The sequence below is a fragment of the Boleophthalmus pectinirostris genome, unplaced genomic scaffold (genome assembly GCF_026225935.1).
Source record: "Boleophthalmus pectinirostris isolate CB_2022bp ecotype Guang Dong unplaced genomic scaffold, ASM2622593v1 HiC_scaffold_1, whole genome shotgun sequence".
NCBI classification, from domain to species: domain Eukaryota; kingdom Metazoa; phylum Chordata; class Actinopteri; order Gobiiformes; family Gobiidae; genus Boleophthalmus; species Boleophthalmus pectinirostris.
In genome coordinates this window covers 36,784,449-36,807,387 of record NW_026570970.1, presented here as the reverse complement: position 1 = coordinate 36,807,387, position 22,939 = coordinate 36,784,449, and the positions used below count along the sequence as shown (strand labels likewise).

The 22,939-nt window shown below is 45.2% G+C and overlaps 1 protein-coding gene across 1 annotated transcript in view; it reads left to right on the top strand.

The window, feature by feature from the left end:
* Positions 1 to 6,676: 6,676 nt before the first annotated feature.
* gulp1a (GULP PTB domain containing engulfment adaptor 1a) overlaps positions 6,677 to 22,939 on the top strand; it is a 301,457-nt gene continuing 285,194 nt past the window's right edge. The window contains 1 exon segment of the mRNA XM_055161647.1: positions 6,677 to 6,841. The gene's annotated coding sequence lies outside the window, so the exon portion shown is untranslated.

Below are 22,939 nucleotides of genomic sequence, written 5' to 3'. Positions count from 1 at the left end.
GGAGTTTCTTTGTGAAGTGTTTTAGTTCATTTGGTTTAATGATTTACAGTTCATCATTCTGATTCAGTGAAAATAAGAACAGAGTTTCTCAGGCTGTTTTATATTTTAAGTTGACTCTTAATATAGTCCAGGGGTCATCAGACTAAGGCCCAGGGCCCAACTCCGGCCCTCCACGCCCCTTTGACTGGCCCCCCAGCCCCTCTGCACCTCTGCTCCCACCACTTGAACTGACCCTATGAGGCAATCCTCAAAAGTGTCATGACCTATTTTATAAAATTACTTTTTGGTATAAAAGAATGAGAACTTTGCACATCAATTACTTGAGATGGGTGCGTTGGAGGAGAGGGAGCAGCCCAAGAACACGGAGAAAAATCCCACACACCATCTTACTTGCAAATTGTGAGATTTATTAGGACAAACTTCGTCAGGCAAACAGAATGAGAGCTCAGGTGGCCATCTTAAATAGGGTGTGGCAAGCACCCAAGGGTGACAGGTCATAAAGAAACAGTGTACCAAAACACCATAATTCACAAAAAAAGACAATCAACATATAGTGTAATAATAATGATACTAACAATAATAATGAAATAGTAATCATATTACAAAGATAATAGAATAATAATAGAAAAATAAGAATATTTGGTTACATATAGACAGTACATTTTCACCCAATCTCACTATAAAATAATGCTGTCGTGCCATATACACATCTATATATATACAGTGGATCTTAAACTGTAGCCCGTATAAAGCCCACCTAACCTAATGATATAACTAATGCCTACAAAATGATGCTAAGATTAAAATCATCATTGAGTCATTTTGGAGCTAAAGTTTGGAGAGTGTGAATCCAAAATGCTTCCCTTTGTTTAAGTATACGGTCGTGGTCTCCTCCTCTGGGTGAAGGGGGGACACGCTCAACGCCACAGAAACGTAGAGAACAAATATCGTGTCTCTGATCATTAAAATGTCCTGCTACTGGATAGTCCCGCTCATTCCTTCTGATGTTCTGATCTCTTGTGCTCACTTACTCTTTGTTTAAGTTTTCCTGTGGTCTTGCTAGGCCGCATGGACAAAATGCGGCCTAAAAGTACTTTTTGGCACATAATAACACATCTGCATCTTGTATTTTGTTCATTTATTTTTCAATTAAAAGAATATATTTATAAGAAGTATTTATATTTATAATAATTAAGTGATATGTATTTACATTTGCTGTTGAATTTTCATCACCTGACAAACTCAAGATCAAACAGTGACAGTTGACATGCTCAGAGTTCGTTAGTGCAGTTAAGGACAGAGAAATGGTGAGAGTTAAAGGATAAAAAGTTGACAGAAAGTGCCGAGTTTTCAAAGAACAGTGGACAAGCACATTTGATTAAAGCTGATGTGAAGCCAAAGGCGATTCTAAAGTATTTTAAAGTGAATATCTTTGTCATTCCTGTGTCTATCAACGTAAAATAAGATAAAACCCACCTCTGTTAGAATATTTCATCTGTAAGTCCCTGTGGAGCTGTTTTCTGCTGCATCTGAGGAGGACGCTGCGGTAACTGTTTTGTGCGTATCGACACGTGTATCGAACGAACACGTGTATGGAATCATGACACCATTATCGAATGATTCAATATCGTTGCATCCCTTCATTAGCAAAAACGGTCAAAAAGTTTTAAAATAGTGTGAAACCTCAAGAAAACAGCTTCTAGAATCTGTGGTCAGTGCGAAGGTTTGTGGTCCAGTTTAGGTTTTCTTCTGATTTTCAACTAAAAGGTGAAGGTGACTCAATGAAAAACTGTGGGCTGATGTTGATTAGTTTGTGACTGTCATGATATTTGAGAGGGATTTGTTCAGCAGCACATGAGTTCACCTCTTGTAGCTCCAACTCTTTCTGGTCAGATTGTGTTAAATAAAACTCTGATTAAAGTTTAACTTGAGTAACAGAGCTTCAGACAGAGCAGTGCCTCCAGTTAGTATCACACCTCCATGAAATGTTAATAACATCAGATGCAAAGTCGCACTAATTATTACTGCACTGCAAATTTCAAGGGTCACTTTTCTGGTGGAGGATTTGTCAGACGCTTTTCTCCATATTTGTCTGGAATGTTTCACAGTATGACATTAAACCCAGTGTTGGGGAGTAACAGATTACATGTATTAAAGTTATGTAATCAGAGTACAAATTATGAGTTACTGTATTCAGTTACAGTTACTGTTTTAATGAGTAGTAATTGGATTACAGTTACTTTGTTGAAATAAATGGATTACATGGGGGTATTTTCCTGTTTTCACATTTTGGGCTATATTCCTTTTTTTTTTTTAGTAATTCCACTCATTGCCGGACACTAAACCAGGTCCAAACCAGGTCCAAACCAGGTCTAAACCAGGACTAAACCAGGACTAAAACAGGACTAAACCAGGACTAAAACAGGATTTAACAGGACCATGCTGTGTGGACGTGTCTCCTCTTCTATCAATAATATTTTGAATTTGGTTTGGTGAAGTCTGGACATTTTCTTTTCTTTTAACACACAAAACATCTTATGTTACAATATCCTGGTCTTTGCTTCTTTACAGCAAACCAAGTAATCCAAAGTATTCAGATTACATTACTCACTTTAAATAATTTAATGGATTTTGTTACAAACTACATTTGGGGGTTTGTAATCTGTAATCTGTAGGGGATTACATTTTAAAAGTCACCTTCACAACACTGATTAAACCTTTCTTTCTTCATGGAGACTAATCCAGACCAAGTTACAGGTCAGATCTGTGGAGAGGCGACCCCGCAGTCCATGTACCTTTTGTTCTTTTGAATTTCAATTAAGAACAAAAAACTATAAAAAGGGAAAACAGTTTGTTATTTCATTTTTCCATTTTAGTGTCAAAAAAAACAAACAAACAAAAAAAACAGATTTCGACCTTTATTTCCAATATTGAATTTAAAGTTTTTTTCAAATAACATCAATCAAAAAACAGTCTTTTGCATATTTCAGTTTGGATATTTGATTCTTTCTGGTTTATTTGCCCCAGAAGTTCTGCTCCTAAAAGGACTCACCTGAAAAACCACTGCAGTTTTGTGGACAAACATGTCTCTTCTTTTACAGCGACGCGTTTACTTTCATGTCTGAAAAATTCATTGCTGATCCAAGACAAGAAACAAACAGGAAGCAGCGAGAAACTCCTTTGTTCAGTTGACACTCAATTCACACACGACGCTGAGCAGCAGAACTTTATATAAACCAGAGAGAATCAAATATGAAAATGAAAATAGGCCCAGAGACTGTTTTTTGATTGGTCCATCCATTCATTTTCTTCTCCTTTATCTAATCTAATCTTTATGTTTCTGTAAAGGGCGGCAGTAGCTCAGTTGGTAGAGCATTTCCCCACTGATCCTGAAGGTTGGTGGTTCGAATCCAGTTCTCAACATAAACGTCACAGGTTGAGTGGTCAGATCCACTGACCCACAGGTTGGCTGGTGTGATTCCAGCTCCCACACATGAATGCTGCCGTTGTGTCCTTGGGCAAGACACTTAATCCAACTTGCCCACAGTGTCTGCGTACACTGGTGTGTGACTGGGTGAGTGGTTCCTTGTTGTAAAGTGCTTTGAGTGCCTTTAAGGTGATAGAAAAATCTGGGACCGGGTTGTGGGGATATTTGCCTAAGCAGGGACTCCCAGACCTCCTTCACCATGCACACTTCCTCCAGCTCCTCCAAGACGTTCCCAGGCCAGCCCAGAGACATAGTCCCTCCAGCGTGTCCTGGTTCTTCCCTGGGGCCTCCTCCTGCTGGGACATGCCTAGAACCAGGGCGTTCGACTCCGAGCTCCTCACCCTGTCTCTAAGGGAGCACCCGGACACCCTGCAGAGAAACTCATGTCGATCTCATCCTTTCGGTCACTACCCAGAGTCATGACCAGAGGTGAGGGGAGGAACAAAGACTTTTCAACTCAGCTCCCTCTTCACCACAAAGGTCCGATACAGCGATACCGATACCGCATCACTGCCGACGCTGCGCCGATCCACCTGTCAATCTCACGATACTTGAGATACTTGAACTCCTCCACTTGAGACTCTCCACCCACTCGGAGACGACAAGACACCTTCTTCCCATCGAGAACCTCCATGACCTCAGATTTGGAGGAGCTGATCTTCATCCCAGCCGCTTCACACTCACTTTTTAGATTGAATCAAATGAAATATTGGAAATAGAAGTTGATTTTTTTTTTTTTTTTTTTTGACAGTAAAACGTTTTCCCATTTGATTGTTTTTCAACATAATTTCGTTTTTTCACACCAATCTGCCTCTAATGGTTATTACTAAAAAGTGAAAGAGTTGTAATATTTTCTCCTCCTACATCTCTTTCCTTCTCCTTTTTCCTCCTCACCCTTTCTCTCTCCACCGCTGCCCTCTCTCTCTCTCCTCTCCTCTCTAGTTCTCTCTCTTTTCTCCTTCTCTTACTTCTGTCCCTTTCTTCCACCCTCTCGCTCTGTCTCGATTTTTCTTTCCTTGTTCTCCTTCTCCCCTCCCTCTCTCTTCCACCCTCTCTCCCCCCTCCTCTCTATTTCTCTCTCCTCCTTCTCCTACACCCTTTCCTCTCTCCCATCCCCTCTCTTCTTCCCCCTCCCTCCCTCCCTCCCTCCCTCACCTTTTCTCTTCCCTCCCACTCTGATTCTTTCGCTCTCTGACTTCTCCTACCGCCCTCCCTCTCTCCTTCCTCCCTCTCCCATTCTCTTCCTCTCTCCCTCCCTCTCTCTCTCCTTTCCCTCTCCCTTTTCTTCTTCTCTCTCTCCTCCTCTCCTCTTTCCACCCTCTCTGTTTCTCTTTCTCTCCTCCTTCTCCTACTCCCCTCCCTCTCTCTCCTATTTCCCCTCCCTCTCTCTTTTCTTCTTCTCTCTCCTCCTCTCCTCTCTCCCCCTCCCACTCTGATTCTCTCTCTCCTCTCTCCCACCATCTCTCTCCCTCTTTCTCTCTCTCCTCCCCTCTTTCCCCCTCCCTCTCTATTTCTCTCTCTCCTCTTTCTCCTACTCCCCTTCTTCTCTCCTTCCCACTCCTTTCTTTCTCCCTCCCTCTCTCCTCCTCTCCTCTCTCCCTCTTTCTCTCTCTCCTCCTCTCCTCTTTAATCCTCCCTCCCTCTCTAATTTTCTCTCCTTCTTCTCCTACTCCCCTCCCTCTCTCTCCTTTCCCTGTCCCTCCCTCTCCTCTCCTCTTCATATTTCTCTCTCTCTTCTTTCTCCTACTCCCCTCCCTCTCTTTCCTTTCTCCTGCCCTCTCTCCCTCTTTTTCTCTCTCCTCTTCTCCTTTTCCCTCCTCCCTAATTCTCTCTCCTCCTTCTCCTCCTACTCCCCTCGCTCTCTCTCCTTTCCCCGTCACTCCCTCTCTCCCTCCCTCTTTATCTGTCTCCTCTCTTCTTCCTCCCCCCCCCTCTGATTCTCTCTCTCTCTCCTCCTCTCCCCTCCTCTCTCTCCCACCCTCTCTCTCCTTTCCCCGGCGCTCTCTCTTTTCTCCCTCCCTCTCTCCTCCTCTCCTCTCTCCCTCTTTCTCTCTCTCCCTTCTCCTACTCCCCTCCCTCCCTCCTCTCCTTTCCCTGTCCCTCCCTCTCTCTCCCTCCCTCTTTCTCGCTCCCTCTTTCTCTCTCTCCTCGTCTCCTCTTTCCCCTCCTTCTCTGATTCTCTCTCTCTCCTCCTCCCTTTCCTCCCCTCCTCTCTCCCTCTTTCTTTCTCCCTCCCTCCTTTTCCTCCTCCCCTCTCTCTCTCTCCTTTCTTCTTCTCTCTCTCCTCTCCCCCCTCCCACTCTCTGATTCTCTCTCCTCTCTCCCGCCTTCCCTCCTCTCTATTTCTCTCTCTCTCCTCCTTCTCCTACTCCCCTCTCTCTCTCTTTTCTCCCTCCCTCCTCCTCCTCTCTTCTCTCCCTCCTTCTCTCTCTCTCCTCTTCTCCTCCTTCCCCTCTCCCTCTCTCCTCTCTCTCTCCCCCTCTTCCTCCTTCTTTCTCTCTCTCCCCCTCTCCCTCTCTCTCTCTCTCTCTCTCCTCCCTCTCTTCTCTCTCTCTCTCTCTCTATCTCTCTCTCCCCCTCCTCTTTCTCTCTCTCCTCCCTCTTTCTCTCTCTCCCTCCCTCTCTCTCTCTCCCTCCCTCTTTCTCTCTCTCTCTCTCCTCCTCTCTTCTCTCTCTCCCTCTCTCCTTTCCTCTTTCTCTCTCTCCTCCTCCTTCTCTCTCTCTCTTCTCCCTCCTCTCCCTCTCTCTCTCTCTCTCTCTCCTCCTCTTTCTCTCTTCTCCCTCCTCTCTCTCTCCCTCTCTCTCCTCTCTTCCTCTCTCTCTCTCTCTCTCTCTCCTCTCCTTTCTCTTCTCTCTCTCCCTCCTCTCTCTCCCTCTCTCTCTCTCCCCTCTCCCTCCCTCTTTCTCTCTCTCCCACCTCTTTCTCTATCTCTCTCTCTCTCCTTTCCTCTTTCTCTCTCCCTCTCTCTCTCTCTCTCCCTTCTCTTCCCTCTCTCTCTCTGTTTTTTTCTTTTTTTTTCATACCTTCTACCCTCTGTCTCTCTTGGTCAGTACGGGCAGAGCGGGATGACGTCAGACGCAGCGGCTGGAGCGCGGCGCACACCGGCGCTCCGCTCTCTCTCTCTCTCTCTCTCTCTCTCTCTCTCTCTCTCTCTCTCTCTCTCTCTCTCTCTCTCTCTCTCTCTCTCGGTCCCAGTCTGCTCTCACACGTCCTCCCGCGCGCTCACGGACTCCTGCGCTCCTCTCGGGACCCACGCCACGCGCTTTTGGGACTAAAACACGTCCACGGTCCACGGTCCAGACCCCCCCCCCCCCGGACCCTCAGGACCCGCCCCGGACCGCGTGACCTCTCCGGTAAGTGCGCATTCGGGCTCAAGTTTGGATCGGAGAGTCGTGGGATCGTTGCACTTGTCTCGACTCTCCGGCGGTTTAAAGTTCGAAAAAGCGAAGTTTGTTTCCTTTTCTGCTCAAACCTTTTGCACAGACTGCGCCCGGGATGTTGTCAGTGTGTTGTTGTTTTTCTTTAGACTTGTTTGGACCGGATTTAGTCCTGGTTTAGTTCCAGTGGAGTCCTATATGTGTTTAAGAACGGGCTGCGGGGTTTGTCCGTTATTTCCGGACTGGATTTGGTTTGGTTTGTTTTGGTTCGTTTTTGGCACTGCACATTGAATTATTATGACTAGTTTAGCCCAGGTTTAGTCCTGAGTTAGTCCTGGTTTAGTCCTGAGTTTAGTCCTGATTTAGTCCTGGTTTAGTCCAGGTTTGGTCTTGGTTTAGTCCTGGTTTAGTCCAGGTTTGGTCCTGGTTTAGTCCTGGTTTAGTCCTGATTGAGTCCTAGTTTAGTCCAGGTATAGTCCTGGTTTAGTCCTGGTTTAGTCCAGGTTTGGTCCTGGTTTAGTCCAGGTATAGTCCTGGTTTAGTCCTGATTTAGTCCTGATTGAGTCCTAGTTTAGTCCAGGTATAGTCCTAGTTTAGTCCAGGTTTGGTCCTGGTTTAGTCCAGGTTTGGTCCTGGTTTAGTCCAGGTATAGTCCTGGTTTAGTCCTAATTTAGTCCTGGTTTCAGTCAGGTTTAATCCTGGTTTAGTACAGATTTAGTCCTGGTTTAGTCCCCGTTTTTTCCTAATTTAGTCCCGGTTCAATCCTGTTTCATTCCCGTTTCAGTCCTGATTTAGTCCTGGTTTGTCTGGTTTAGTCCCGGTTTCGTTCTGTTTTAGTCATGAACCTTATTTAGTCCTGATTTAGTCCGGGTTTAGTCCTGGTTTAGTCCCGGTTCGGTCCGGGTTTAGTCTGTTGCGCTGTCACCTCCAGCCGCTCGGTCGCGTTTTGTTTCCGTTGAGCTCCAGAGTTCACCGGGCTCGCTCCTCAAACCTCCCCCGGCATCAGCGCCTCTCTCTGCGGCCAAACAAAGCCGTGTCACCGGGTTCGCCTCCTGGGAGCTCCGGATCTGCGGGGACCATGTTTACGCGCGGGGAGACGGGGGGAGGACGGGGGGGAGGACGTGCCAGCGGTGCGTTTTTCACGTCCGATTCCACGCGTAAACCGTCGCAGAAATGAAAACAAAAACACGATTGCTGAAAGAATATTATTTTGCTGAGAATTGGAGACGATGTGCGCGCGTGAGGAAGCGTTTTACGTACGGAAAGCGCGTTTGAACCGGAGCCAGAGCGACACAATAACGCGGGCATTACGCCGTACGTTTCCGTCGGTGCTCCGCTAAGTGGATGAGACTCGTGCTTTTGACGTGAAACGTGACGTGAAATCGGTAATGGTTGATTTCTTTGGCCAGGGTGCGTGATGGTAAACGTTTAAAGCTGCACTGTGTAACTTTTCAGGCGGGTGTCTGCCCTCTGCTTGTCGCCATGGAGATGTTTTGCGTAAATGTTCGTTACTGTCGTCTACATTATACGCATTGTATCGCTGTAGAAATAGAAAAATACTGTGAAAATACTGTGTCGCCTCTCCACAGATCTGACCTGTATCTTGGCCTGTTGACATAGCAGTAACGTTTCCATGGAGACGAGCAGGTGGCAGACCCAACACCTTTCATTTTCACACTTTTGGTATAACTGTGTTTGACCCTATAGGCTTTTACAAATATACTTTTAATTGAAGATATCGTGTTGTTTTTTAATTGTTTAGGCTTATACCGGGGTCCGCCACCTGCTGGTCTCCATGGAGATGATTGCTCTGCTGGCCGAGTTCCACCGTGTGGCATTAAAGAACATATATGACACTAAATGGTCTCCTGTGAGCTTTTAGTCACGTTATAAATCTCAAACACAGATCTGGAGTTGTGTTTTGTTTCATTCACATGTTTGAGTAACTCTTTATTATTAGTTTGTCTGCATCTCCAAAGCTCAAAATGCTCTGTTCCACGTTGTGATGTCATGAAACTGTAGTTTTCAAGTTGTCTACACTGTCGCGTAGAAACAGGGGAAGACCCAAAATGCAGTTCTTTAATCACAAACAAAGAAAGATCCAAATATTCATGAATCCAAAAATCTAAACTAAACTGCCATGACAAGACAAGACATAGATGCTGATGCAGACACAGACACTGATACTGATGCAGACACAGATTCTGATGCAGACACAGACACTGATGCAGACACAGACGCTGATGCAGACACAGATTCTGATGCAGACACAGACACTGATGCAGACACTGATGCAGACAGCAGACAGATGCAGACACAGATTCTGATGCTGATACAGACACAGACGCTGATGCAAACACAGACACTGATGCAGATGCTGATGCAAACACTGATGCAGATGCTGATGCAGACACTGATGCAGATGCTGATGCAGACGCAGACACTGATGCAGACACTGATGCAGATGTTGATGCAGACACAGACACTGATGCAGACACTGATGCAGACACAGACGCAGACATGATGCAGACACTGATGCACACTGATGCAGACACTGATGCAGACACTGATGCAGACACTGATGCAGATGCTGATGCAGACACAGACACTGATGCAGACACTGATGCAGACACTGATGCAGATGCTGATGCAGATGCTGATGCAGACACAGACACTGATGCAGACACTGATGCAGACACTGATGCAGATGCTGATGCAGACACAGACACTGATGCAGACACAGACACAGATGCAGACACTGATGCAGACACTGACACTGATGCAGACACTGATGCAGACACTGATGCAACAGACACTGATGCAGACACAGACGCTGATGCAGACGCAGACAATGGACCAACAAAGGTCAGAGGAGAACACAGGGTATATAAGCACACAGATTAGAAGCAGACAGGACAAATGTCAAAATAAAACACCAAGGGCACACAACGCTAAAGGAAAAAGCTACACCAAAATAAACAAAAACAACGACTACAAAACATGAGCCATGACAAACAGCTCCAATTATCTTAAGTTCAGTAGAGATCGACCATTCCAGGATTGAATCATCCAAGTGATTCTAGTGAACGTGTGTGGAGTTTAAAAACACAGTGGAGCACTTCCTGTAGGATATTACTAATTTGGGCTTTGTGTGTTGTATATGTGTGAATGAAACAAAACACAACTCCAGGTGTGTAGAAAAAAGGATGGTAGAGGCACTCTGATTTATGTATTTTATTTATGCATTTATTAATGTTCATGCCAACACGTTTCAAATACTTCTGAGTCTTCCTCAGGGCTGATAGAGCGAGCTGCAGGTGTGATTATTTATAGGAGTCATGACCCCAAACACGTGATGATCAAAAACAAAATATTCATACACATACGGGTTCGGTCAAGTGGTAATGGAGGGAAACAGGGGCAGAAACCTCTTACTTTTTGACTCAGGAGATTTTTTATGAAGAAAGGTCATGGTAACGGAGGGAAAAGTAACGGAGGGAAAATTGTGCAAACAAGTAGAAGGTGGAGGATTTTACATCATTTGTCAGTTTTTTTCTTCCGAAAACTTTAATATTACTTCAAAATGAAAGGAAACTATTTCTATAAAATATGTCAGTCCTTCCAAGCAAATTTTTATCATTTTAAATACTTTTTTTTTTTTTCCATTTATTTACATGATTTGCAGATCTTTGAAATTTGGGAAATCATTTTTGTTCCATGTTTCATACATGGTCTGTTTAAAACATATGGAACTTTAGAACCAAAAATGGTACAGAAAAAAGGTCAACAGTTTGATAAACTAGAGTACATATGTATCTGTTCAATACATTTTTAGATCAGATGCATTAACTTGAATTTTTGGCCTTGCTGTTTACTTCTGCTTAACTGGGCACATACACATGTTGAATCCAAGTATACTGACAACATACCACTCTAACACAACAGATACAAACTCTTTATATGTTGGAGTATAGTCAGTGTTACATATTTCCCTAAGGTTACTTAGCACACTTCATCATTTTTATTTATTTTTTTATTAACATGACCAGATATTTTGTAAGAAAGATTATTAAAAATACCCGGGTGTTTGGTGGCCATCTTCTCTCCTCTTGACAATCTTGGCAACAACATGATATAAAGACACAGCATCTTGAGGCACTAATTAACAAGAAGGCAAATATGAAGAAGCTTAATAGTTCCAACAGTTATGGGAGCAGCTTTATAGTGCAAATAGTTTATAGGAGCTGAGGGGAGGGTGAAAAATCCACCTATTTGTTGAGACCAAAGTGGACCATAGCCCAAAGTATGGATCCAAAACATCTTTCTGTGGAGAAGATGATCCTGGGGGATGACCTCTATCACCACGGCCCTGAGGCAGTTACCAATGGCTTTTTAATGTTTTGCCATCGGGTAAAGTATGTTGTTGATTCTAATGGCATATTTCTGTTCAGCCGGTCTCTCTCTGAACTTGTGTCTGGTGCGTCCACATTCACATTCAAGTCTGTACATGGCATAGATGCTCCAGTAAGCAGATGAGATTCGTGCTTTTTTGGGAAACGTGACATGAAATCAGTAATGGTTGATTTCTTTGGCTCGGGTGCGTGATTGTAAACGTTTAAAGCTGCACTCTGTAACTTTTCGGGGGGGTGTCTGACCTCTGCTTGTCACCATGGATATTTTTTACGTAAATAAAGTTCTACAGTGCGTCATTACGTTTGTCTATCTTGTGAACTAAATCAAAACAAACAAAGATCTGACCTGTATCTTGGCTTGTTGATGTTAACTGTAGATTATTTTAATGCCGTACTGTAGAACAGGCATGTCCAAACTATGGCCCGTGGGCCAAATGCTGCCCTCAGACAATTTTTTCTTGGCCCTCGGGCTTCCAGGAGAATTGGCCCAAATGACCTTGCATCAATGAAAAAGTTTACTTTTTATTGAAAGTTCTTTTTTTTTTTTTTTTTTTTTTTTTAAATCTAAATATTTAATATTTAGTGTGGTTTTGACGATCTTAGCTTAAATAAAGGATTGATGGCTGATTCTATCATGTGTTAAACATGCACATATTTCAATTATTGACTGTAATGAGCATCAGTCTACGGCCGTCAATCAGCCCTCTGCTTCTTTTGTGTTTCGAGATGTGGCTTTTGATGAAACAAGTTTGGACACCCCTGCTGTAGAACAAAGCAGTAACGTCTCCAATGGAGGCAAGCAGATGGCAGATCCATCGCAATGCAGAATTAATGATCTATTTTTGATTAATCTTTAACGTTTTTATTACTATGACTAATCTGCATAAATAAACTCAACTTTACAACATATAAACATAACGACTCTAGATTCACATCAGCCCGTTTGACATTATAATGTGTTTAATGCAGCTTTGACACGTTTGTTTACATTTTACAGAAACAAAACTTAAAACCACATGACTCATTTACATAAGCTATAAACTCTGATAAAAACAGCTCTTTTCTTGTGTCGCTGATGCGGTTCAGCTTCTGTCGGACTAAAGGACACGACTCAGTGGAATATAAGTGTTCTCTCTGTGACAGACGGATGATGATGATGATGATGATGATGATGATGTTGATGATGATGTGTTCTGTGTGTGTGTCGTGTTGGAGATGGTTCATGTTTTCAGAGATCAGACGTGTGCAGGTTTACTGCAGATCTTTATTTAACATCATTTCACTTTATTTATGTTGGTCACTTGATTTATTTTGCTTCTGTTGTGATGAAAAGACTGAAAAGTGTTTGTCTTTTGGACACGTGACTCAACTTTATGTTGCAGTAAGTGGGATACTGTGTTTACATGCACCATGACCAAACCAGGACACTTAAAAAACCCGATCATACCCAGGACACTAAGGATGCAACAATAACTGAAATATCGTGATATCGTTTCAAAGTTCTCACAATAATATCTTGGACCATCACAATATATCGAATTACAAGTCTCTTTGCTTAAATGAAGAGTTATGGTGCAGCAACAGCTAAAAAAAAGACAGAGGAACTACATAGACCATGATCCTTTGCTCCACTTCACTGCAGACTACAAGGAGAAAAAACAGTTTTAACTGTCTTAGTTCTTTGGATTAAGTCTTGTCAAGGCATTTTAAGAGGAAAAAGTAGCATATTCACAGTTTTGTTAACCTCCACAAAATATCATAATAAATATTGTACAGTGAGATGTAATTCATGAAAATATCATACAGAGGAGGCCCCGGGGAAGACCCAGGACACGCTGGAGGGACTATGTCTCTCGGCTGGCCTGGGAACGCCTCGGGGTTCCCCCGGAGGAGCTGGAGGACGTGTCTATGGTGAAGGAAGTCTGGGAGTCCCTGCTTAGGCTGCTGCCCCCGCGACCCGGCCCGGATAAGCGGAAGAAAATGGATGGATGGATGGATCATACAGAGCTTTGGCTATTGTCACATCCCCACTATATCGTGAGCTTTCCTACGATATCGCGATAAATATCGTACTGTGAGCTTCATACCATGACGATATCGTATCATGAGACTCGTGGTACGGTGTCTCCAAGGAGCCAGAGCCCAAACGTGGAACTGTGAGGCACAACTCCAGTGTTTGTGTCAGACGCAGCCTCGTCTCCTCACACTACACACAACAAACTACATTCAGTTTGTCCATTAAAAATGAAGGTGATTGGTGAAATTCTTAATGATCAGTTATTGATTAGTTGAATAATCATGCCCATCTGAATACTGAATACATCTGTGAAGGTGTTGGATCTTAAAACGTTGTTGCAGTGGTTGCAGTTTGCACACGTATGTGTTCCAGTGGTTTTTGATAGTCACGTCTCTCTTTTTGTCGAGGAGAGATGGTCTTTGATTAGCCTGATTCATCAGCCGGTTTCACTTTGTAGAAACCATATGAGCTAACAGTGTTAGAATTCATTCACTCGACAGTAGGTGGGTACTTTTTTTCATTCAACCAATCGCTGCTGTTTGGTTGTGATGTATGTAATGTGCCACTAACAAGACTAACTGGTATATTAAGCTTTTCCCAAATCCTGTAGGAAGAAGAACAATAACGTCTTTCCCCTTGATAAAATTCACCAAATATTCTCTTTGTTCCAGCTTTAAATCCTCGATCTCGGGAATCGTTGCCAACACAGAATATATGGCTCTTCACAGATTGGCTGGTGCCCCAACTTGTAATTCCGAGGTACTTGCAAACCGTCTGGTGTATTCTGAGTCCTGACCTAGGGCCCGTCCACACAACAACATTTTTTGGTCAAAACAGTGAAATTTGTATTTGTTTTGGCCTTTTGTCCACACGGAGCTGGTGTTTTGGGTGGACAAAAAGGTTTTTTTTAGAACGGGTTTCAGAGTAGAGAAATCTGAGAACCCGGCATTGCGTTGTCATGTGGACAAGCAAACTGCAGATTTTGGAAAATGATGACGTTGCGACCACCAGGTTATTCTAATAATTCTCATCCAAATCTTATGGCTCAAAACAAAAACTTATGTTTAACATTTGCAAAACAAAATGGTGATATTTCTGGGATACATCTAAAATAGACAAAATTACCTTAAATTACAAAAAAAAAAAAGGTGATGAGATGTTCATTATTAAATATTATTATCATTGTTTACAGCGCCACATACAGGTGTGACAGATGTATTACATCGTTTTCACTCAGTGCTCCGTTCTCGTCTGGACATGATTATTTATTGATCCAACACGTGTGTGGACTAGGGATGGGCATTCGATGAAATTTTCTTCATCGATCGTTGGGAGAATTAACGATCGATTATCGAGTCATCATTAACGTTTTTATATTAAACTGATCATCATTATTATTACTATCTGCACTAATCTGCATAAATAAATTCAACTTTACGACATATAAACCGTAACGACTCTAGAGCCACATCAGCTGTTTGACATTATAATGTGTTTAATTCAGCTTTGTGCAAATCTCACAGAAACTAAACGTAAAACCACATGGCTCATTTGCATAAACTAAGCAAAGATAAAAAAAACCAGCTCTTGTGTCGCTGATGCAGCACGACTCAGGTGAATACAGGTTAGTGTGACCAGATTTGCATTTGTCAGAACCAGGACACCGTACGGGGGGAGGAGGTGGGGACTCGTCATCGACATTGAGCGACTCTCACCATGTTTTCTGTGTCCTGGTGAACTTTTTCTCACTGGACACAGAAACATATGTGCTGCTTTGTACACTGTGCACATGGACTCACACTTGTCCCGAACGCAACGGAAAGCCTGGAATTTCTTGTACAAATCATCGTTAAATACACATTTGTGCTTCGGTACTTTGCAGACTGACCCACTGTTTGTGTCTCGCTTCTTCTGATGCAGAGAGACATGTACAGACCTCTGTTTGGTCACCCTACGTTGTTTGTCGATTAAAATGAACGTAATCGATGAAATTCTTGATGATCAATTATCGACTAATCATGCCCATCCCTAATGTGGACGCAATTTTTTTTTCAGCCCGTAAAAAAATAAAAAATAAAAAAAATTCCAGGACTGTTGTCATGTGGATGTAGCCCTAGTTACTGGGGAGAAATGAAATTGAGTGGAGACACTAGGTGGCGCCATCCTGACTCGTCTTTTAGAGTCGTGTGTTTACGATGAAGAAACAACATTAGAACTTAAAATTGTTCAAATGTACACAGCAATAAACACATTTTTACTATGAAGGGAGTCGCCTCTCCACAGATCTGACCTGTAACTGTCCTGGTGTCGTCTGCTTGTCTCCATGGAGATTGAATGTTGATATTTATTGATGGTTCTCAGTGACGTCCTCTGTCGTTCTCTGCACAAATACAGATGTCAGGAGTGTTTTTTTGGAACAGGTTTGAGCTTCTTTCTCTTTTCTCTTCCTCCCTCGCTCCCCCTCTCCCTCTCTCCCTTTTCATTGATTTATTCTTTGTTTACTCTCTCTGTCTATCCCTGCTCCCTCTTTCTCTTTCTCTCCCTCTCTCTTTCTTCTTCTCCTGTCTACCTCTTTTGTGTTTTTTTTTTGTTCTTTGTTGTTCTCTCTTGTTTATTCTCCCTCAGTCAGTCTCTCCTCTTTTCTTCCCTAAATCATCCCCCTCCTTTTCTCTCCCTCTTTCCCACTCTCTCATCCCTCTCTCCTCACTCTAATACCCAGCCTCTCTCTCTCTCTTTCTCTCCATGTTTCCCTGCTGCCTTCCTCTATCTTTCCCTCCCTCTCTTTTTCCATCTCTCCCTCCTACCTTCTTCTCTCTCCCTTCCACCTCTTTCTCTCTCTCTCTCTCTTTCTCCTCTCTTCCAGTTTTTTGTGTTTTTGTCCTTTGTTGATGTTATCGCTCTCCTCAGTCTCTCCTCTTTTCTTCCCTCTCTCATCCTCTCTTTCCCTCTCCTTTCTCAGTCTCTCCCTTCTACCCCATCCTACCTCCTTCCTTACTTCCTTTCTCTACCTCTCGCCCCCTCCGTCATCCCTCTCTCTCTCCCCTCTCACACCCAGCCTCCCTCTCTCTCTCTCGATCACTCCCTCTATCTCATCTTCTAACATTTCTCTCCATTCATCTGTCCTCTCCCCCTCTCCCTTTATCTCTCCACTTATCTTTCAATCCCTCTCTTTCCACCTCTGTTTCCATCCCTCACTCCTCTCTCTTTCTTTCACTTTCTTCCTCTCTCTCTCTCCTCCTCCTTTTTTCCTCTCCTTTTCTCCCCCTCTCACGTATCCCCCTCTCCTCTCTCCTCTCCTTCTCTCCTCTCCCCATCTCCTTTCCTTCTTTCCTCTTCTCTCCTCTCTCGTCTCCCTCACTTATCTCCCTCTCTCCTCTCCTCCCTCTCTCTCCTCTCTTCTATCCTCTTCTCTCCTCCCTCTCCTCTTCTGTCCTCTCTCTCTCCTCTCCTCTCTCCTCTCCCCCTCTCCTCTCTCTCTCCCTCTCTCCTCTCCCTCTCCTCTCTCCTCTCCTTCTCTCCTCTCCTCTTCTCTCCTCTCTCTCTCTCTCCTCTTTCCTCTCCTTCTCTCCTCTCTCTATCTCCTCTTCTCTCCTCTCCTTCTCTCCTCTCTCCTCTTTCCTCTCCTTCTCTCCTCTCCTCTCCCTCTCTCCTCTCCTCCCTCTCCTCTTCTCTCCTCTCTCCTCTCCTTTTCTCCTCCCTCTCCTTCTCTCCTCTCCTCTCCCTCTCTCCTCTCCTCTTCTCTCCTCTCCTCTCCTTCCCCTCTCTCCTCTCCTTCCCCTCTCTCCTCTCTCTCTCTCCTCCTCTCCTCTCCTTTCCCTCTCTCCTCTCCTCTCCTTCCCCTCTCTCCTCTTTCCTCTCCTTCTCTCCTCTCCTCTCCCTCTCTCCTCTCCTCTTCTCTCCTCCCTCCTCTCCTTTTCTCCTCCCTCTCCTTCTCTCCTCTCCTCTCCCTCTCTCCTCTCCTCTTCTCTCCTCTCTCTCTCCTCTCCTCTCCTCTCCTCTCCCTCTCTCCTCTCCTCTCTCTCTCTCTCTCCTCTCCTCTCCCTCTCTCCTCTCTCCTCTCCTCTCCTCTCTCTCTCTCTCTCTCTCTCTCCTCTCCTCTCCCTCTCTCCTCTCCTCTCTTTCTCCTCCTCTCTTTCTCCTGGTTTAAGGTCAGCTGCCGTCTGTAGTTGAACTCTTGTGAAATCAGGACTCAGACTTGTGGAAGTCAAAGGAGGATTTGTGAGTCACGTGAAAAAGCACAACCAAAGCTACACTTTCCCTCCTCCTCCTCCTCCCGCTCTCTTTCTTTTCCTCTTTCTCTCTCTCATTATTTCTCTCTCTCCTCTCGCAGTTCTATCCTGTGTGTTCATTACCCGCTCTGTCGTCACGTCATGAGTGCGGTGAAGATTATCCAGGGTCTCAGTTCTGCGTCTGTGCTCCTCATCCTCTGGCCCTCGAGCCGCTCCTGCACACACTCAGGTCGGACCAGCAGGGGGCGCACAACCTCGACTCTCTGTCCCGTTTTAAGGGTCTGTGCTGATGATGTGATGTTGTTTGTGAACTCGCTGAGGGACACAAGCAGTTCAGCAGTTTGGCCAGATTTCCAGTGCCAAAGTCAACTGGAGTAAAAGCGAGGGCATTTTGGTCGGGGAGGGGCTGCGGGGAGTTCAGGCAGACTATCTTGGAGCATGTGAGGGTGTTTTTTTTTGTTTTTGTTTTTCTCCTGGGCTCTGTAAGTCTGCAAAAGAACTGGGAGCAGACGGTGGAGAACGTCCAGGGCCCTCTGAACAGGCGGAGGTGGCAGCTGCCCAAAAGTCCTACCAGGGGAGGGTCTGTGATGAACAACCTGGTCTCCTCTGCCCTGTGGCACAAGTTTATGCACAAGTATTAGTGTGGACCCACCTGCCTCGCTCCTGTCCACAATCCAGACAATCCTAGTGGGCTTTTTTGGGGGGACAAACTGCACAGTGTTCTACAAACCGCCTGCCAAAGGAGATTCTGGCTGTGGCTGAGTCCTGCACCAGGTCGGGTACCCTTGGGTTTTAAGTTGGAATAGTTAATAGTTGCTGAAACGGGCGGGTTTTAACGTTCTGGAATTTTACGTGCGGGTTTGCAGGCGAGCAGTGATTACACATGAGCGGGTCAGGACTAAGATTTAAGAGAGAGAGAGAACCTCGAGTCGTGAAGCAGGGTGTCTGCAAAGCGCGATCGGATGACGGCTGCACTTCATGCGGCACGGAGTTCTGCGCTGGTCCTTTCCCTTGCGGTCACCCTACAGTCTACACGGGCGCACCTCCGAGCTCGTCCCAACAGTGTGTCCTGGTTCAGTTCTGGTTTAGTCCTGTTTTAGTCGTGTTGTAGTCCTAGTTTAGTCCTGATTTAGTTCTAGAATCAGTCCAGGGTTAGTCCTGGTTCAGTCCTGGGTTGGTGTTCAGTCCTGGTTCAGTCCGTGGCGTGTGCGGCACAAAAGTCCGGCATCTCAATCAATGTTTCTTCTGCTCAGAAAATAAAGCCTGTGAAGTGATGACAGTAAAGTCACGTCATAGAATTTGTGATCATAATGAAGAAAGCGTGATCATTTCATTTCATTTCGTGATTGTAATTCTTGTCTTTTCAATTCATATTCTGATGGATGCTTCATTTAGAATGCTTTTAAGTAAGTAAGTAAATCTTTATTTATATTGCACCTTTCACAGATTAAAAAAAAAAAAAAAAATCACAAAATGCTTTACAGAGCAACAAACAACATAAAAACAAATTAAACAAGAACAGAGGAATTACAGACACAGTCAACTAAAAGCCTGACTAAATAGCAGTGTCTTGATCTGCTTTTTCTCACGGAGGGTTAGGGGCAGGGCATTCCATAATTTAGGAGCCACAGCCTGAAAGCACACGTCACCCCGAGTTTTAAATCGGGTCTTTGGGACCATCAAGAGGCCCTAACCAGAGGACTGGAGGGTGCGGCCTGAGGTGTAGGGGCGCAGTAAGTCACTGATGTACTGGGGCACCTGATCATTTAAAGCTCTGTAAGTTAAAACCAATATTTTAAAATCAACACGGAACTTAACAGGAAGACAGTGCAGTGAAGATAAAACTGGTATGATGTGAGTTCACCTGTGTGCTCCTGTTAAAAACCTTAAAAAACAGCCGCATTTTGTACAAGTTGCAGCCGCTTAAATGTAGAAGCATTAAAACAAGTAAAAAGAGAATTACAGAAATATAACAAGATGAAATAAAAGAGTGAACAATCATTTCAAAATCAGCGTTTGATAAAATTGGTCTGAGTTTAGTGATGTTCTGAAGCTGATAAAAACAGCTTTTAACCACTTGACTGCAGTGGCCCTCCAAAGACATAGATTTGTCCAACAGCACTCCTAGATTTCTAACGCTGGATTGGACTGAGGGGCTCAGTGAGTCGATGTGTGTGATTTATCACGGGCATGGGCGGGTAACAGGTGGAATGTTAATGGGTCCGGGTGGGTGCGGGTTTAACTTTGATAAAATCACAAGTTTATGGGTGGGTGAGGTGCTGAACTGTGCAGGATCTGATGGACATCCTGCACATCCTGGGGCCTGGGCCTCTCTCTCTCTTCCTCTCTAATCACCCACTCCCTCCTTTCTGTCGTGACCTACTGTCTGTGTGGAGCATGCTGAGGAAACAGGTGGGGGGGGGGTCCTCACTCTGGAGCAGCTGCTGGACAGGACTGAACCTCTAATGGACCACACAGAGACTCTGGCTGCTCACCTGGGCCTGAGGTCTGTTGACACCCAGGAGCAACTTCTGTTCCACTGGAGGCAGTGGCTGATGGAGCAGGAGTGGACTCTGCTCAGAGGGTTCAGCTCTAAAGACCCCTTCCCCAGCATCACTCTGAGTCCTGACCTTTTTCCTAGACTCCTGCTGACCTCCTGTGTCTGCATCCCTGGAAGCCACCTCTGAAGAGACTTTTGACAAACTGATGGTCCAGACCCTGAAGCATCTAAGACTATGTGCTCTCCTGGACACTGTGTGGAGGGTTCACCTGGGCCTGACCCCCACCCTCAGCCCAACCGACAGCTTCCTGTACAAGCCCCCCTCACCAAGAGACAGGGGTTCAATCCAAAAGATATATGTACTCTACCGGTCAAAAGTTTTAGAACACCACCATTTTTCTCATTTTTTTACTGTTTACTTTTGATCAAAGCTTATTCTAAACTTTAGACTGATGAAAGTGTCCATCTTTGTCAGATAGAACAGCTGAACACACTCGTGACTCGTTTTTTTTTACAACAGAAATCAAATATTGTTCAGAAAGTTCTTCCCAAGTCTGTTACAGAAGTTTCCATAAATGTGTGGCACTTGTAGGTTGCTTCACTCTTCTGTCCAGTTCATCCCAAACAGCTCCATGGGGTTTAAGTCTGGACACTGTGCTGCTGCTGGACGCTCCAGGTTTTCAAGCTTTAAAATCTTGTTCTTTTTTCCTGGGGTAGTTTTGGCAGAGATTGGACTTGTGTTTTGTATCTTTTATCTTTTTTTTAAGCTCTGTCTGTTCAGTTTTTACCTTTGTACCATTTCAAGCGACTCATTGGACTTACACGACTTGAATTGGAATGAATAACTGGAAAAATTAGGGTGTTCTAAACTTTTGACCAGTAGTGTATCTCCTTCAGGAGGTCAACTATAAGGACCGAGGAGGAGGAAGAGCAGTGAGGAGGAGGAGCTATCGCTGCTTTAGGTGGATCCTGATCTTCCTAACCAGCGGCGGGAACTACAATCAAACCTGCAACTCCCAGAAAACGGACTACAACAAGTTCACCACCCTCCACTACAGCTCTTATGAGAATGATTTAAACATTTCAGTCTTCACAGCCATTTTTTTAAATTTTATTTTTAATCAGAATGGCAGTCTACATCAATAAAGTAACCTATAAAGTGTACATGACATGAAGTGTACATGAGTGAATATAGAGCTGCTCATACAATCTGCACATGTACTATTTCTGAAAAGTTTAACATGAAACACCTCCTACGCAGCACAAACACAAGCCTGGAACACGTTATTATATCCACTCTCCAGACTCACCATCAGCAGCTTACATCCCCAGTCACAGAGAGAACAAATATACTGTAATCCACTGAATTTTAACCAAAACAAAAACAAAAAAAAACAAAACTGACTGCATCAGGGCCCAAGGAGCCAGCAGTTTTTTTTTTTTTTAGCGCTTATATTTTTTGAAAATGAGTAGAGCTGATGTGGCTGTATAGTCCTGATGAGTTTGTGTGAATGACCTGCTGCAGTGTACAACTTGTACATGAGGATTTGGAAAGTTTGGGTTTGATGTGCACAGTGGGTTAAGGGACGCCTCCGAGGTGTTTAAAGCACAGGTGTTTGTGTGAGGAGAAGGAGGAAGGGCCAGCTGCTCGACTTCCTCTGAGGACAGACCGAGATGGAGGTGTATGTGAGCACGAGGAGGAGGAGGAGGCTGCAGGAGGAGGAGGAGGAGGAGGAGGAGGAGGAGGACTGCAGGAGGAGGAGGAGGCAGGCTGCAGGAGGGAGGAGGAGGAGGCTGCAGGAGGAGGAGGAGGAGGCTGCAGCAGGAGGAGGAGACTGCAGGAGGAGGAGGAGGGTGCAGGAGGAGGAGGAGGCTGCAGGAGGAGGAGGAGGAGACTGCAGGAGGAGGGAGGGTGCAGGAGGAGGAGGGACTGCAGGAGAGGAGGAGGAGGAGGAGGAGACTGCAGGAGGAGGAGGAGGAGGAGGCTGCAGGAGGAGGAGGAGGAGGAGGAGGAGGTGCAGGAGGAGGAGGAGGAGGAGGACTGGGAGGAGGAGGAGGAGGAGCTGCAGGAGGAGGAGGAGGAGGAGGATGCAGGAGGAGGAGGAGGGTGCAGGAGGGAGGAGGCTGCAGGAGGAGGAGGAGGAGGAGGCTGCAGGAGGAGGAGGAGGCTGCAGGAGAGGAGGAGGAGGAACTGCAGGAGGAGGAGGAGGAGGCTGCAGGAGGAGGAGGAGGCTGCAGGAGGAGGAGGAACTGCAGGAGGAGGAGGAGGCTGCAGGAGGAGGAGGAGGAAACTGCAGGAGGAGGAGGAGTGCAGGAGGAGGAGGAGGTGCAGGAGGAGGAGGAGGAGGGCAGGAGGAGGAGGAGGGTGCAGGAGGAGGAGGAGGCTGCAGGAGGAGGAGGAGGAGGCTGCAGGAGGAGGAGGAGGCTGCAGGAGGAGGAGGAGGGTCAGTGTGAGGTTTGTCAGGTTGGTACAGGCCACACTCAGGCTGGAGTTTGGCCTCTGCTCCTTGAACAGTGAGGAGGAAAACTTTGAGGAGCCTCATGAGGGATTAACAACTCAGATTTGGACCTGTTATATGTAAGGCAAATACTTGATGAAATTCAATGCATGTTAAAAATCTAATCTCTCTCTCTCTCTCTCTCTCTCTCTCTCTCTCTCTCTCTCTCTCTCTCTCTCTCTCTCTCTCTCTCTCTCTCTCTCTCTCTCTCTCTCTCTCTCTCTCTCTCTCTCTCTCTCTCTCTCTGCACCCCTTCATCTCATTCTCTTTCTCCTCTGGCTCTCTTCCCCCAGTCTCTCGCTCTCTCACCATTTTCTCTCTGTCTCCCTCTCTCTCCTCTGGTTCTTCTGTCCCAGTCTCCCTCTCTCTCACCCTTCTCTCTCTCTTTCTCTCTCTCTCTCTCTCACCCTTCTCTCTC